We start from the raw sequence: 17,263 nt of genomic DNA on the forward strand, positions 1-17,263 counted from the left end.
AATTGTTGAATTATTTCTTAACGCTGCCTCTAACTTCCTTTACATAGCAGCAATAGACTCATAGCAGCAAATTAGACTCATAGTTTCTAAAGATTATCTAATTTAATTGTATTATTATATAAATTACAGAAACACTGCCTTTGGCCACAAAGTCAATTTACTATTTTTTTCATCTTTTTAACAAGATTCTCTTAAATGAAATTTTCCATTAAATTAATAAATTCATGTAATTTTACTCAAGCCAAGAAAACTGAATAGATATTATCATCTAAAGCAGGGAGTTTGGGACCACAGTGTCCTAGACCAGTCCATTCTTGTCTGTAAAATTCAGTGTTTCAACCAAAAGGGATTATTTCCACATTCCATTCTGATAGAATGTTTTGCTCAGGGTCCAGTAAGAACTTCTAGGAAAAGGTATTCTGTTTAGCCATTTATTAAGCACCTTAATTCATAAATAAAAATGAGCCCCAAAGGATCAACAGTTAGTGAAATTATGTAGGACAGATATATAGACACGAAGACTCTGGGCATTACATCTTTTGTAAAGGCTCATGGATAAATAGTAGCTAAAAACTGCAGGATTTAGCTTCCTGTGTTTCTGATTTCTCTGGATGGGGAACTTTCTATGACTAATAGCACCCTCTGGCATCTGTTTCCCCAGGGGGAAAAATACATTAGCCATAGAAAGATTAAATATAATAATTATGATTTCCATTTCTGGGACAAGGCCTTTTCATCAATAATTATGATTCGGTGCCAAACTGGCAATCTTTAAGCACTGGCCTTATCGTTCATAATAATGAGCAGATTCATAACCCATGCTCCTTAGCTGTAGAAGGCTAATTAAGACTTTAACCAAAAACACCACTCATGTGAACTGCTCACAGAGCTCACTGGCTACAGAACACCAGTTCTGGCCAAATGAACTCCATGTGCTGACCAGGAGAAAAGAGTACCTGCACTAGAAAAGGAAGTTACAGCTCAGAGTGTAACCCTCAGAGACAGGCAAGTTTTAATTCCTGCAGGAGTATGTGCTTAAACATGCAAATGGAAATCACAGCCAAATCAAATATTCCAAAGGGCAGTGAACAACTATGGATAAAATATGAAATACCACATGCTCACAGGTGGATGAGGACAAAATAAGTCAAAACATTAAAATTTATTAAATACGTATGATGATAACAAAAGACCAATTTTTTTTCTGAGCTTTTTTTGTTTACCTAAGATATCTACTAACTGCAGAAAAGATTTTAAAATATATTACTCGTATAATATGCAGGCTACCAAACAGTACTCACAGGATTTGCTCTGACACTGCACTTTCTAATTTATAACTCATTAGTCACACATTTTCTGATGCTTTTCAGTCTCACTCTTGTCCTACAACAAGCCCTGCAGGAAAGGGATTTATTTATTCTCACAGTATCCCCAAGAGCCTAGTTAAGAGCTTGCCACTGCATGTCACTTGTATATTACACGTACACATTTTATCTATTCCACAGGTTATAATGAAGAAAATTCATGAAGGACCTCCCTGCCTCTCCATCAAAGGAAAGCAATGAGGCTTAATTGGGCAGACCATAAAGGGCCCTGCAAAACACACGGAGGACGAGGGAAACTTATAAATGTGTTTTTGGCTGTAGAGTGGAAAAGCTTATAATTTATTTTATGCTCTTTACCAGAATTTTACTCCCAGGAGATAACAAATGGTCAACACACCACCAGGCCACCACTCACTAGCTATTCCCTGGTCTGTTTGAAGCACACATTGTTGATCTACTGCCTCTCACTCCCCTTTACATTGTAATTTGGTAAACTAACAATAAGGTCTGGATTAAAGTTCATTATGTATGAAGCTAACTGTAGTAATCCATATGTTATGCTTCATTTGCACAATTCATTGTACCTATTTCCAGTGGTTGATTTTACCTTTTATTATTGATCCAATGTTATTTCAGGAGCTAAGGTAAATGAATGCCTTTGCAAGTTCGTACAATGGCTCATATCTTCTTTGTGCAGGGTGTCCTTGAACTTTTGCTGAGTTACTGTAAGGAATCAGAATTCCCATTTCTATTTTCACAGTATAGTACCCAAAAGAAAACCTACTAGCTGCTTTTTTGAATTTTGAAGCAGTCTAAAAGCTGTGAGAAGGAAAAAAGCCTGAAAAAGATCAAAGGTGACTGAAGAATCCATCTGAAGGTTATTCACAAAACAGGCATGACTTTCTCTAAGTCGGAGACATGAGTATCTGTGCAATTCACAGATTGTGACAAAAGACAACATTTAGTGCCTCTCATAGCTATTCCTTTCTCATACTCTGTACTGAGAGAAAAATATGGTGAGATAAAGGTTGTTTAGAAAGTGAAAGTGTATAGGCAAAAATGCAACTCAGATACATGCCTATTAATTTTCAAGAGGCCACAAACAAGAATTGCTCTAAAATTTCTTTGGCTTGAAAATACTATGGTAACTTTCAAAACTACTGAAAACTCTAGAAAGCATATGATTATGTGAGCTTTATCAACTTATATTTTTCAAATGTGAAGTTGAAACCAAGTAACTAAAAAACAGTTTGGTTATTCAACCATCTTGTAGGCCATGTTCACAAGAATTATATATTTAATGAGCTACTGATATACTCTAACAAAAATATGTGGTGAAAACTGCATTAACTTTTGACAAATCGTACACATCTCTCTAATATTTGACTTGATAGAAGACAATATTTCTCATATTTTGTTCTGAATTAAATCTGCTTGGATTTGTCATTCTGGTTATGCTGCATGAACAAAATTTGATGTTATTCAGATAAGAAAGTTAGAAAAGGGATATGAAATCAAAATAGCAGTTTAGCTTACAATCTGATCAAGTATCATCATTCCAGCAGAAGTACTTTGTGAATGAGTCTCACCATGCCACACAAACTGTTTAAAAGTATGCACTCAATGTACTGAGATTTATTGACAGTATCTGACTACTCTACAAGGACATGGGGTTGTCTGATCACAATTAGGCCTGAGCACTTGGTAGTAAAGGTTACAAAAACTACTAGTGTAGATCTCAGTGTCCTTTCAGTAATATACTAAGGCTTTACAGCACCTTTGCCTATTATTGAGTTTGTACCAGTGAAGCAAACCTCACACACACAAAAAAACAGCAAATAATGCTTTATCATTACTATGGAAACCTTATCTTCTAACCTCTTAAAATCTCAAGGAAAGCTAGCGGTCTGCAAACTCCATGTTGAGTCCCATTGTCTTAGCATGTAGCAGATGCAAACACTATGCTCTGTGTTTAACTAAGAATACAAGGAAAATGGGGATGGCCTATGGTCTGCATTTTTGTTCAACCTGTCAGCCTGCTCTAAGTTAATTGTCACCGAAATGAAGCTTCAGCAAGCCAACAGAAGCATTCCACATGCAAGAACCAAAAACAAAAATTGATAAGAACAAATGACATCATTTAAGTTGCCCAGCTCACAGCTAAATAATGTCGTATGTTTGTATGTACAACTCTCTTCAGCCACACTATCCTCTCATGAACACGTTCCAGTTCCCACTCCCTCTGCTTCATTCCTCTTTTAATCCAACACACTTCTTATCATAAATAGCAGTTTCCTGACTATATTTTGCTAACACATACTAAAGCATTCTTAAAATATTATCTCTGGGTGGCTTAACTACATTTAAAAGCTGTATTCTAGCCCAACGCAATTAAAAATGGTGTAATCTAAATCTCTGAATGATAAAATTCTAAGGAGAAAACAAAATGCATATAGTTCCTAATTATCTTTGCATGCATTTTAAATCTTTCCAGAGGACAGAATATCATTTAAACATGAATAATTGTACTGCAGAGGAAATGAGTTCATCCTAGAATGCAATCTGTAAAGATAACAGTTTACTTCACTCAATGGTGGTTGAAACTTTGGCTAAATCAAATATATGAGTAAAAGTCTCTTCAGGAATAAGGCAGAAAGTTTGAGAGAAGAAAAATGCAATCAATATTTCCAATTCTAAATTACAGGCTTACTAACCTGTACCATACTGCAGATGTTGCTTGATGTGTTATATGCAAACGATAGCAAATTTCCTCCTACACAGAATAAAATTATTGCCTTGGCGAAAATTTTTTTAAAAAAAAAAGACGATGTGAGACCGGGAGTTTGGCCTACTGTCTAGGGTGTTTGCCTAGCATTAACAAAGACTGGGGTTCAATTCCTCTGTACCACATACATAGAAAAAATGTGGAAGTGGTGCTGTGGTTCAAGTGGTAAAGCACTAGCCTTGAGAAAGCCCAAGGACAATGCTCTGTCCCTGAGCTGGCAAAAAAAAGAAAGATGATGTGAGATAAAGTGATTATCTCTCACTAAATTACAACTTGAAAATTAGTCCCATCTGAAATCTATTCTGCCTTTAGGCATTAAAACATGGTTAATGATACCTCATATCAGTCATTTAAGTGCTATTTAGGTCTTAATAATTGAATAATATTTTATCATAAAAAGGAGTACACACTGAGGTTGGGTAATTTTCCCAGTATATATTTGTTAAAGGACTTTCTGTGTCCAACATTATGGCAAACAGACGGATGAATTCTTTGTTATCAGTACCTACAAGATAGAAGAAATTTAGTTATGTTCTTCCTAGGATCTTAGTACAATAATCTATATATCAAAGACCCTAAGAGAAATGGATATTGTAATTTTGAATGTTCTGATAAAATTTAAAAGACAAATTTTAATACTTATACATAAGAATTATGCTTTACATTTTCTAGACTTCCTGTAATGCAAACATAAATATATACCAGCTGAGTGGTGTTTTATTCAATGAACAGCTCTAGTTTATATTTCAACAAACAAAAAATGGAATCGTGTATACTTCCTGTCAATGTTTCATAGCCTTTGGCAGTTCATATTAATAAGAACAGTACAGATTTCTAGTTGTGGTGTTACAAAGCATTATTATCTAGCATTTAGGGATCTATAGATGTAGGTGTCTTATTATCATCCAATGTGCAGATTGTAGCCACAACATAATTACTACATATTGGAACTTTATTTATAACATTATTTTTCAAAGATTATCAAAACTGTCTCTGAAACACTGGCTAAAATATTTATGGTGACATCTTTCTTTGACCCAAAAATTTAAAATCTAAACTAACCTAACATTGCATAACCTACAGAAAAAAATGGAACAAAGTGCCACTAAGAAATTAAAAGATAGACCAGAAATCTTTTTCCCTATAAGTAGGGGCCAGAAGATTTTGGACAAGTCATAGAAATAGAATGTATCCTGATCATCACTCTTACAGCCAATTTTCTTTCTCTCTCTCTCATTTTTTTTAGTCCATCATGGACTAGAACTCTGGTCCTGGGTGTGTCAAATGAGACAAAGCATTGGAGTTTTTTGTTTTTTGTGGGTTTTTTTTGCCAGTCCTGGGCTTGAGCTCAGAGCCTGAGCACTGTCCAAGGACTTTCTCAAGACTAGAGCTCTACCACTTGAGCCTCAGCACCACTTCCAGCTTTTATCTATGTATGTGGTACCGAGGAATTAAACCGGGTCTTCGTGCATACTAGGCAAGCACACTACCACTAGGCCAAAATCTCAGCCCCAGGAACTGGGTTTCTAACTAAACTATCCTTCCATAGAAGTATTAGAGTTGTTACTTATTTATAGATCTAAATATCTGTATGTAATATTTGATTTTAAACAAATTTGTATTTCTCTATATATGCAAGCAGAAATATAGAAACAGATACACATATATATGAATATTATATACATATTTTGGGGCGCAAGGCTGGTACTCTACCACTTTGAGCCACATCTCCACTTCCTGATTGTTAATGGAGTTGAGAGTCTCATGGACTTTCTTAATGAGTGCTGGCTTCGAACCTTGACTCAAATATCGCAGCCTCCTATTAGTAGCTAGGATTACAGATATGAGTCACCAGTACCTGACTTCCAACAGTGTTTTCAAATATTCTGATCTGAAAAATCTCCACATTAAAATCTTTTAAATTGAAATATCATTACTTTTAAGAACCTGCTATAAACTTAAGAAAGAATAATGGATTTCTCTTTCTTGGTAAAGAAATAAGAATAATTTACATATTGGTCAATTGGTTATCAGTTTAAAAAGTGTACCACTTTACTTTGTCAAAAACATTTGTCTATTAATTATCAGTTTAAAAGGTATATTACTTTACTTTGTTAAACTGCATGGAGGAAAAATGGCTAGTAGTAAACATTATCACCAGCAACTTATATTTATAAAGAATTTTATAAAGTAAAATAAGTTCAAATTACCACCATTATAAATTTATAAAGTAGTGAAAACAAATTACCATATAATTACCATCCAAGTTCATCTTGATTAATAAGTACATTTCTAAGAAAAACAAGGCTTTTGAAAAGGATGACCATACTTAGAATTCAAAAAGTGCTCTTTTTCTCATGAGTCCTGCTGAGATGGATAAACTGCCACTCACATTAGGTACAGTGGCTTGTGGCTGTCGGTAATCACAGCTACCCAGGAAGATTGAGCAAAAACATTAGTTAAGGCCTGGTCTCAAACCATGAGACAAGTGTGTCAGTTCATACCTAGCATCCCAGCTACAAAGAAGCCCATGAGAAGGAAGGCCAGTCCCAGGCAACAACACAAGATACTATTCAACAATAAGTAAAGTGACAAGGTCTGAAGGGATGGCTTGTGTTGACCGCCTGACTAGAAAGCATCAAGTGTTCAGTGTAAGTCCCAATACCAGTAATGATAACAACTGTCCAATAGCTGATATTAAAAACTTCCAAAGTTCCTTCAGTTACAGTGGTGTCTTTAGAGACTGGAAATCCCCAGTCTCTAAACAAAAGCTCAGTCTGGACTCCACAGGAAGAATATCTGTGGTGGTCACGCAACTTCCACTCTAAAAAACTGCCAGGGCTCCACTGACTTTCCAAATGCACTAAGTAAAATTGGTCCAGCCATTGTGAGACCCAAACAAACGGTAAACAATGAGAGAAATGTGTTTTATTTCTCACCCTCAGCAACTCCTTTCTGAAAATCTTTTAATAAAAATCTTATGATCTGAATGTGACTATTTGAAATAGGAAAGGGAAGGGGGAAAACACGATGATTGAGAGTGGGTGGGGGAGGGAAATGAGGACAAAACATGAGAAGGGGTATCAATGTATGAGAAGTAATGCACCTACTAGCTGGCGAATGTAACCTTAACCCCTCTATACATTATAATAAAAATATGAATAAATACTAATAAACATTTTATGATCTCTATAAAAATTCTGAAAAATATCTCCAAATTATCATATGATGTGAAAGAATACAATCTATATGGCTTCATCACATTAGGATACATCAATAAATTAAACTTACAAGACACTATCACAAGATAATTGATCCACTGATAATAGAGAAATATCGAAATTGTTACTCTAGAACTAAAGGATTCGTTTTAGCATTAAAGAAATTGCATGCCTAGACATCTCTAGCCATAAAAGAAATACAAATCAAAACAACTCTAAGATTCCACCTCACTCCAGTTAGAATGACCATGATTAAGAAATCTAAAAACAGCAGATGCTGGCAGGGATGTGGCCAGGAGGGATCACTACTACACTGTTGATGAGAGTGCAAACTCGTTCAACCACCATGGAAAGCAGCAGTATGGCAGTTTCTCAAAAGACTAAACATAGAGCTCCCCTATGACCCAGCAATTCCACTACTTGGCATTTACCCAATCGTCCAGAAACAAGGACATGCTAAATCCACTAGCACAGCGATGTTCATTGCAGCACTATTTACCATAGCAAAGATATGGAACCAACCCAGATGCCCCTCAGTTGATGAGTGGATCAACAAGGTGTGGTATTGATACACAATGGAATTCTATGCTGCTGTCAGAAAGAATGACATCGCCCCATTTGTAAGGAAATGGAAAGACTTAGAAAAAAATCATAGTAAGTGAAGTAAGCCAGACTCAAAGGAACATAGGCTCAATGGTATCCCTCATTTGTCAAAATCAGTAGAAACCTTGGGCTCTTCTAGCAGAGATTTGCAATAGAGCAAAACCTAGATACATAAGGTCTGCGTACAATAGGACGCTAAATGAAAGGACCTCTAGGATAAAGAAACAAAAGCCATATGATGAGTGATTGTTGTCCTTAATGTGCTATGTTATCTCTCATCTCTTTTGCTATCCCTTGGTTATCTCATATTGTTACAGTATTTCACTGGGTTATCTGATATATTGTATATATGCGTATTTGGTTATTTGAAGTCCGACAGGGAAGGGGGGAAAACAAGATGAGGGGCGGGGGTAGGGGAAGGGAAATGGGGACCAAGACATGAGAAAGGGTATCAATGTTTGTGAAGTAGAAGAAGAAGAAGGAGGAGGAGGAGGAAGAGGAGGAGGAGGAGGAGGAGGAAAAGGAGGAGGAGGAAAAGGAGGAGGAGGAGGAGGAAGAAACTGCATGCCCTGGAGTGCATTCTAAATTATTCACAAGACCTAGTAATTATCTTCACAGACTCTGTCAATAATTAATTTTCCTACCTTAATGCATTTCAACAGAATCTCTCTAAATTTCCATATTCAAGAAAAATGTTTATAAAATATAATAAATATAAGTATAAAAATTTGATAAAGTTTCAGCAAAGTTAGATATAAGATAAACATTGGGAGCTCAGGTCTATAAGTGTGACATATTGTTTTCATTCTATTTCTAGCTTCTCTCTAGAGAAGAGTTAATGTAGAGATCACATCTCTAGAGCTCATCTCTCTAGCTTGACCCTTCCTTATTTCTTACATATCCATTCTGATAATGTGCACCTTCATAATATACTTTTTAATACTGTAATTGCAAAGATTGGAAAAGGGGTAGATTTAGTTCTTTTGACAATAGAGGTGAATTCTAGGGTGATTATATTTAAGGTAATTACTAGCTATCCACATTAGTGGAAGCATCACCTTGACAATAAAATTAAATTAAAAATAAATACATATAAAATGTCTAAAGCCATTCCCTCTAAAATCAGGAAGGAGACAAGGATGCCCACTCTCTCCACTACTCTTTAACATAGTACTAGAATTCCTAGCCAGTGCAATAAGGCAAGAAGCAAGCATAAAGGGGATCCAAGTAGGGAAAGAGGAAATAAAAACTATCCATCTTTGCAGATGACATGATTCTGTATTTAAAGAATCCTATAGACTCTACTCCCAAGCTCCTTGAGCTGATTCAAAACTTTGGAAGAGTAGCAGACTATAAAATCAACCCTCAAAAATCAACTGCCTTCCCTTACACCAACAGTGAGGGGAATGAGGCAATAATCAGGAAAGTAACTCCTTTCACAATAGCCTCAAAGAAAATAAAGTACCTAGGAATTAGCTTAACTAAGAATGTAAAGGACCTTTTTGATGAAAACTTTAAAACTCTAAAAAAGGAAATTGAAGCAGAACTAAGGAAATGGAAAAACCTCCCATGCTCCTGGATTGGAAAAATCAACATTGTGAAAATGACAACTTTGCCAAGGGCTATCTACAAATTCAATGCAATACCCATCAATATCCCAATGGCATTCTTTAAAGAAATAGAAGAGGCAATCCAAAATTTCATATGGAATAATAAAAGACCCGTATAGCAAAAACACTTCTTAGCAGAAAGAACAGTGCTGGAGGAATTTCAATTCCAAACTTTAGACTCTATTACAGAGCTATAATTCTCAAAACAGCTTGGTACTGGCACAAGAACAGACCTGAAGACCAATGGAATAGAACAGAGGACCCAGATATTAAACCACAGACCTATGGCCACCTAATCTTTGACAAGGGAGCCAAAAAAATAGAATGGAAGAAAGACAGGCTCTTCAACAAGTTGTGCTGGCAGAACTGGTTAAGCACCTGCAGAAAACTAAACTTGGATCCTTCTTTGTGACCTGTGCACTAGAATTAACTCCAAATGGATCAAAGACCTGGAGGTAAAAGCTGACACACTGAAAACTTTACAGGAAGGAATGGGAGATACACTAGGCCTCCTTGGCACAGGTCGAAACTTTCTTAATAAGGACCTAGAATCACAACAAATCAGAGAAAGGCTGGATAAGTGGGACTGCATTAAGCTGCGGAGCTTTTGTATGGCAAAGGACATAGCTAGTAAATTAATTAGAAAGCCTACAGAGTGGGAGAAGATCTTCACCAACCAAACAACGGACAAAGGCCTCATATCTAAAATATATCAACAACTCAAAAAATTGAATCAGTCCAAAACTAATCTCCAAAGTAACAACCACCCCATTAAAAAATGGGCCAAAGACTTAAAGACAGTCTTCTCTGAAGAAGAAACAAAATGGCCTATAAACACATGAAGAAATGCTCAACATTTCTGTTCATAAAAGAAATTCAAATCAAAACAATTCTAAATTTCCACCTCACTCAAGTTAGAATGGCCAGGATCAGGAAAACGAATAATAACAGATGCTGGAGGGGATGTGGCCAGGAGGGATCACTACTACACTGTTGATGGGAGTGTAAACTCGTTCAACCACTATGGAAAGCAGTGTGGCAGTGTCTTAAAAGGCTAAACATAGAACTCCCCTATGAGCCAGCAATTCCACTACTTGGCATTTACCCAACCATCCAGAAACAAGGACATACTAAACCCACTAGCACAACAATGTTCATTGCAGCACTATTCACCATAGCAAAGATATGGAACCAACCTAGATGTCCCTCAGTTGATGAGTGGATCAACAAGTTGTGGTATTTGTACACAATGGAATTCTATGCTGCTGTCAGAAAGAACGACATTGCCCCATTTGTTAGGAAATGGAAAGACTTAGAAAAAATCATATTAAGTGAAGTAAGCCAGACTCAAGGGAACTTAGGCCCAATGATTTCCCTCATTCGTCATTATCAGTAGAAACCTTGGGCTCTACTAGGAGAGATCTGCAATAGAGCAAAATCATGATACATAAGGCCATATAGTATGAAGCTAATTGAAAGGACCTCCAGGATATTGAAACAAAAGCCATATAATGAATGATTGTTGTCCTTAATGTATTATGTTGTCTCTCATCTTTGCTGTCCCTTGGTTATCTCATATTGTTACAGTATCTCACTTTGTTATCTGTTATATTGAATTTAGTTGTACTTGGTTATTTGAAATTTGATAAGGAAGGGGGGAAAACCAAGAGAGGTGGGGGGGCGGGGGGTAGGGTAATGGGTACCAAGACATGTGAAAGGGTATCAATGTATGTGAATTAATGCACCTTCTATCTGCCAAATATCATGTAACCCTTTTACTAATTACAATAAAAAATTTTTTTAAAAAGTTTAATAATTTTTCACTCAAAAAATAAAATTTAACAGTAAAATTTTGCCTGTCATCTGTGGCACACTTTTATATGGTAAAAGACTTAAAAGTAAAACAAAGTACATAAAAATATCAGCACGTGCCTAACACATAAATAATATACTTCTTATTGTTTACAATAAACATATTATTCAACTGGCTACTATATGTTTGACACTGATTGCATTCACTGATTGCATTTGTCATCTAACATGGAGAAAATTAAAGTGTGCTGGGACATATGAACCTTTAAATGAACGTAATTAACAAAGCGCATTCATGAACACTCATCGCAAACAACCATATATAATTATGTCCTTAAGAATTAAAAGCCTTAATCTCATCATTATTTCTTGAGAGTAATATGTAAGAATTTGATTAATACACTCTAAATACTGATTAAGCCATCTACTTCTCTCTGGATTCAATTCTCCATAACTCACTGTAAGTGAACAGCAATAACGCTAATATCATTGCTGAAAATATATGTGACTGTTCTTAATATCTTGGCTATCATCATTAGCATATTATACAATTCCTCCCACCGGCTTTAGGGATTTGATTTTGTTTTGGCAAAATGGAGAAGTATTTAGCATAATCTGATTACAACTCATACTTGAAATAATGAAGATCTCCTTATTTTCCAAAGTTCCATGCTATACTATATACATAGCACAGTTATGAAAAAATTAAAACATAAAAATATCTAAGTACACTGTTTACTAAGGTGGAAATTAATGAATATTCCTATTTTGAAAAATGAACAATAATCTCTCTATATAGCCTAGTTCCTGAAAACATGAAAAAGTGCAATTGAGAAAATCTATGTACCAAACTTAAATCAGTTACTTTAACCTAGATGGCAAAGGAGTACTTCATTTTTTTCTGTATTATTACAAGATACATTTTACTTGCTTAACTTTGATTAAATATAAAAAGAATACCGCTCAGTGCCCCAATTTCAAGATAAGAAGCCTTTAGTGTCTACTTATCATATTTGGGGAAGTTAGGCATTCTAAGTCTTACAACACTTAAAGACAAACAACAGTATCTTCATTTTTCAGACTGAGAAAAACAAAAGCAGATCCAGAACCGGTCTCAACTACCATTCCCTAAGCCATATAGCAGACACTAAGTAGACCCTGTCTGACTCTAAAGCATGATTACACAATATTCCTTCAATAAGCCTATCTTGATATGTTCACAGAATAATCTCACAACTGCAAATATCAAAGGACTAAGTACTATATGGCCTTGTACTTTGATGAGACACTATATCTTTTTTATGTTTCTTTTTAATTCTAAAGGTGATATCCAAAGGGATTATTAATTATATAATTCACTTCAAACATAGTGTCAAACATAGTGTCTAGTGAGTATCATTGCTGAATTAGGTCTCCCTTTGTTCTACCAGTTTTGTGATTTTCCGTCTTCTCCCCTAATCACTTACAAGACAAAGGGTAGAGAAATCAAAAACAGAGACAAAAGGGAAAAATCAGAAGAAAAAAAGAACTACAAACAGTATAATAAAAAGAAAACCTCTTGTTTTCATTTCTTGGAGTTCAATTCCATAAGCAGAAACATTCTCTATGATCATATGCACAAAATTACTGAGCCCTTGTGATCCTCTCCTAAGAATATCCTCCTTTGGTCTCCCTGTATGAATGCTTTAGAGTCCTGACCAAAGTATAATATTTTGTCTTTTACTATTCATAAAGTTTACATGTAGATTTATAGGCACATTTTAATTATTACAAGTGAGGAAAATCATGCACCCTATGTTTCTTTTGGTCTGGCTTACTTCATTTAATATAATTTTTTCCAAGTCTTTCTATTTCCATATGAATAGGGCAATGAGACACTGCCTCTTGAAAAAGTAGTGAGACCTAATATACTGACATGCATATAATACTGGGTGACTAGGTCAAAGTGGACAGTCACAACATTCCCTTCACCATTAATCTGTGGGCACTCAGCAGCATTGCTTGGACGAATGACATCAGTCCCTAGTGAAATATAAATGTATCATTGTCTCCTAGTATTAAAATGTGTTTGCCGGGACTGTGTGAAGGTACTTTCATCTATTTCATGCAAAGAATAAGCCATGAAACATTTTTCTTCATTTAGTGCACATATACCATTGTAAGCTCTAAGCTTTATTATTCCCTTTGTCACTAAGAGAAAACCTATAAACTGTCTGGTTAGGAAAAGTGTTTTGCACATTCTAGGTCTGTACGGACAGATCAAAATGAAAACCTCTTTGTACTGCTACATGAGGCCAATAAAAAAGTGAAGGAAAAATAAAATAAAATCGTAATCTACACAGTGCGCCCATGCACCCTCTGCCCAAGAATACACACATGAGGTAACTTACAATCCAACCCTGAAAGACAAAGTGTTAGACTAGCACAAAGCAGCCATGCCCTAAAGTGACAAGCTAATACAGGAACCGAAGTGCACAATTGCACACTGTAATAAACTCAAAAACTATATTAAAGAAATGTTTGCTTATTAAAGTGGAACCAATTAAATGTAATCAGATAAAAAGTGATGCATTTCTTCTTCTGTATTAATTTAATTTGGATGAGAAAAAGCAATACTCAAATTAATCACTTCAGTGGGACTTGGTTGAAATGGTTAGGTTTCCTAGCCTATCAATCTTAAAATGAAGAAGAAGAAACACAAAAGAAGTTTAATTTAAATAAAGCACAGCTTCAAACTTCAAAATAATCAGAAATTGAGCAGACACAGCTATTGTTCCAACTTAGATTCTAATTAGTCTTCTTCAGTTTAACAGTGATATGCATTCCATAAATTTGCAAATTTAGCAATTATCTATTTAAAAAATTCTTCCTTTAAATAACTTAAGTGATGTCTGAAAAAACTCAAAATAAAAGCAACAGATACAGAAATCTTTAAAGATGAAAAATCTGCCTGACTGGACTGTACTGAGAAATGAGAAAAGGTCTGTGCTTCTACAAATTACCTCAAAAACTGCATCATTTGGCCACAAATTTCAGCATTATTAAACTTCCAAAACCTCAAGGATAGAACAAAAATGTCAGTGCTGATGGCAAGCCAGAGTAAACTTGTATTATTGTAATGCTTCAAAAAAGGACAAAACCTGAATTTCAGAGCAGAAAGAAATCTTTACAAAGACCTCCTAATCCAAATCTCATGTTTTGCATTGGTGCCACTTGCCTGCAAAGTTGGAGTAATTTTCCAGAAGACACAAGGTCGTCAGGATTATATCACAGAGGTGCCACCTGCTCATTTCATGTTTCTCACCCTCTGCATAAGGTACAGGTCCCTCACAATCTTCTCTCCGGAGATGGATGGCTGCCAGACTTGCTAAAATATGAACGCTGTACTTCCTTAGCCTCCTCTGGGTTTGCTGGGTTCCATTTTACCCTACAACTCAATAGTATTCATCCTTTGGTTTTTCTTTCCTCGTGTAGCTCAAGACCTAACCGTTGGATTTCTAGCTTGAAGCAACGGGCCTAAAACACAATACAATCTTGATTCTTTTCCTATCATACAGTGACAGTAAGAAAATCATGTTTTCATACACAGGCCAATAAGAAAGGAGAAGTGATGAAAATAAATGCTAGCTAATAATTAAAGTAAGGAGTGATCCTAGAATAACTACACAGCTGGTTTATTTGTAAAATCTAGGTACCAGATTTGCAAGTATTCCTGGTATATTTTATGGCCATGTGATCTGGAAGGCCCCAAAGTAAAAACCTATCTGACCTGGGTTCAAATCTCCCTGGAACTTGTGGAACAAGACAATTTTCTGTGTGTCTGTTTTCAAATCTGTAAAATGAAGGGCTCAAACCAAAGGCTCACAGTGGGCCTACTCAGCTACTTTAATGCTACCCTTTTTAACTAATTATTTGAAGACTTCTAAGGTCCTTGAAGACTACTGCCTTAAGTCATTTAAATATTCCCCAGAAACCATAGGAATGTGATTAATTTTCCGAAGGCAGCAAACATTTGCATACCAAAAGCTATTTTTCATTTTAACATGGCCTAGCTCCTGTCCTAATTACAATCAAATTTTTATTAATAAAGTAATGCTGTCTCATTTCAACCAATCTGCTGCCAAAAGAAAAAGAGAGCCTGAAAACTTCACATTTATTCCATCATTCCAGCGATCTCTCAGAAACCAATTACAATCATCAAAGACAAACAATATCAAAGCTTTTAAGTGGGTATAGTACATATACAGAAAAGATGTAGTATATGATAGGAGACACCACAAAAAGAGAATTTGACAATATTGTATAAAATACAAAGTATTTCATTGCATAAGTAGAGAACTAGATAACCAATGAATCCTAATTCCTTATGCATCTAGAAATTTCCCATTTTTTTGGATAGTGTAGCCTCCCAGTGGCTGACCTAGAGTTAATATCCAGACTCTGTCATTGTTGGCTGTGAGTGGCATAACTCCATTGCCCACTGTTCTCTATGAATAGATGAAAATAATTTCATACAATAATCATTTCACATAATACATGTGCATCCATCTACACTGATCAAGGCATTTGAAATACAATATGTACTTATTCTCTGAGAGCTATCTGCATAGACCATTCTCCTAACATCTCATTTCACTCCACAAACTATCAATATCCTGTTGGCACATACTTTAACAGTTATAAGTCCAGCTATGTAATGTTTAACATAGCACCCTGGATAGGCAATAAGCCACCACAATGAGAAAAATTACATCAGAAGGTAAATTCAAGTGAATGAATTATAGAAATTAGTAATTTTTAAAGAAAATTGTGACTAAGAATTTTCTATCCAGACACAACTTACATATTTTCAGCACCTAAACAGTATAGCCAAGTCTAATCAGGCCTAATTTTTTTCATGAAATTAGACTACATGCTAAGCACAGTGGCTCTTGTCTGTACTCTTAGCTGCTCAGATGTGGAGATCAGGAAGATGTAGTTCCAGGCTAGCCCAGTCAAAAAGTTAATAAGGCCCCAGCTCACCCAATACCTTGGTGTGATGACTAGCTCTGCCATAAGCATTAAGTAGAAGGATTATAGTCTTTGACTTAGCAAAAATGCAAGACTACTTGAAAAAAATAATTAAAGCAAAATAAAATAAATAAACTAAAAACAAATATCTAAAGCAGGGCCGTGAGTTTGGCCTAGGGGTAGAGTGCTTCCCTAGCATGCACAAAGACCTGGGTTCCACTCCTTGGTAACACACACATAGAAAAAGCCAGAAGTGGGGCTGTGCCTCAAGTGGTAGAGCACTAGCCTTAAGAAAGCCCTCAAAACCTATGTACATAAGGTCATATAGAATGAGACCAAATAAAATGAACTCTAGGAAATGGAAACAAAAAGTTTATCCTGTGTGGTTGTTGTTCTTAATGTCCTATCTTATTTCTCTTTTCTTTTTTTTGCCCATGTGATTAATCTCATGTTGTTACCGTATCTGACTTTGTTACCAGGTATATTGTATATATGTTTATTTGAAATAGGGAAGGGAAAGGAGGAAAAAAAGAAGATTGGGAGGCAGTGGGGGAAAGAAATGGGGGACAAAAACATGAGAAGGGGTATCAATGTCTGAGAACTAATGTACCTACTATCTGACAAATGTAACTGTAAGCCCTCTATACATTATCCTGACCATAAAATTTTAAAAAAAATAAAAGTTTAATTTTTTTTCCTTTTTTTATTGTAATTAGTAAAAGGGTTACATGATATTTGCCAGACAGAAGGTGCATTAATTCACATACATTGATACCCTTTCACATGTCTTGGTACCCATGACAATCCCCCGCACACCCCCCACCCATCTTGGTTTCCCCCCTTCCCTATCAAATTTCAAATAATCAAATACAAATAAATTCAATATATCAGATAACA

This window comes from Megascapheus bottae, unplaced genomic scaffold (assembly GCF_031878675.1).
Source record: "Megascapheus bottae isolate mThoBot1 unplaced genomic scaffold, mThoBot2.hap1 HAP1_SCAFFOLD_107, whole genome shotgun sequence".
Taxonomy (NCBI): Eukaryota; Metazoa; Chordata; class Mammalia; order Rodentia; family Geomyidae; genus Megascapheus; species Megascapheus bottae.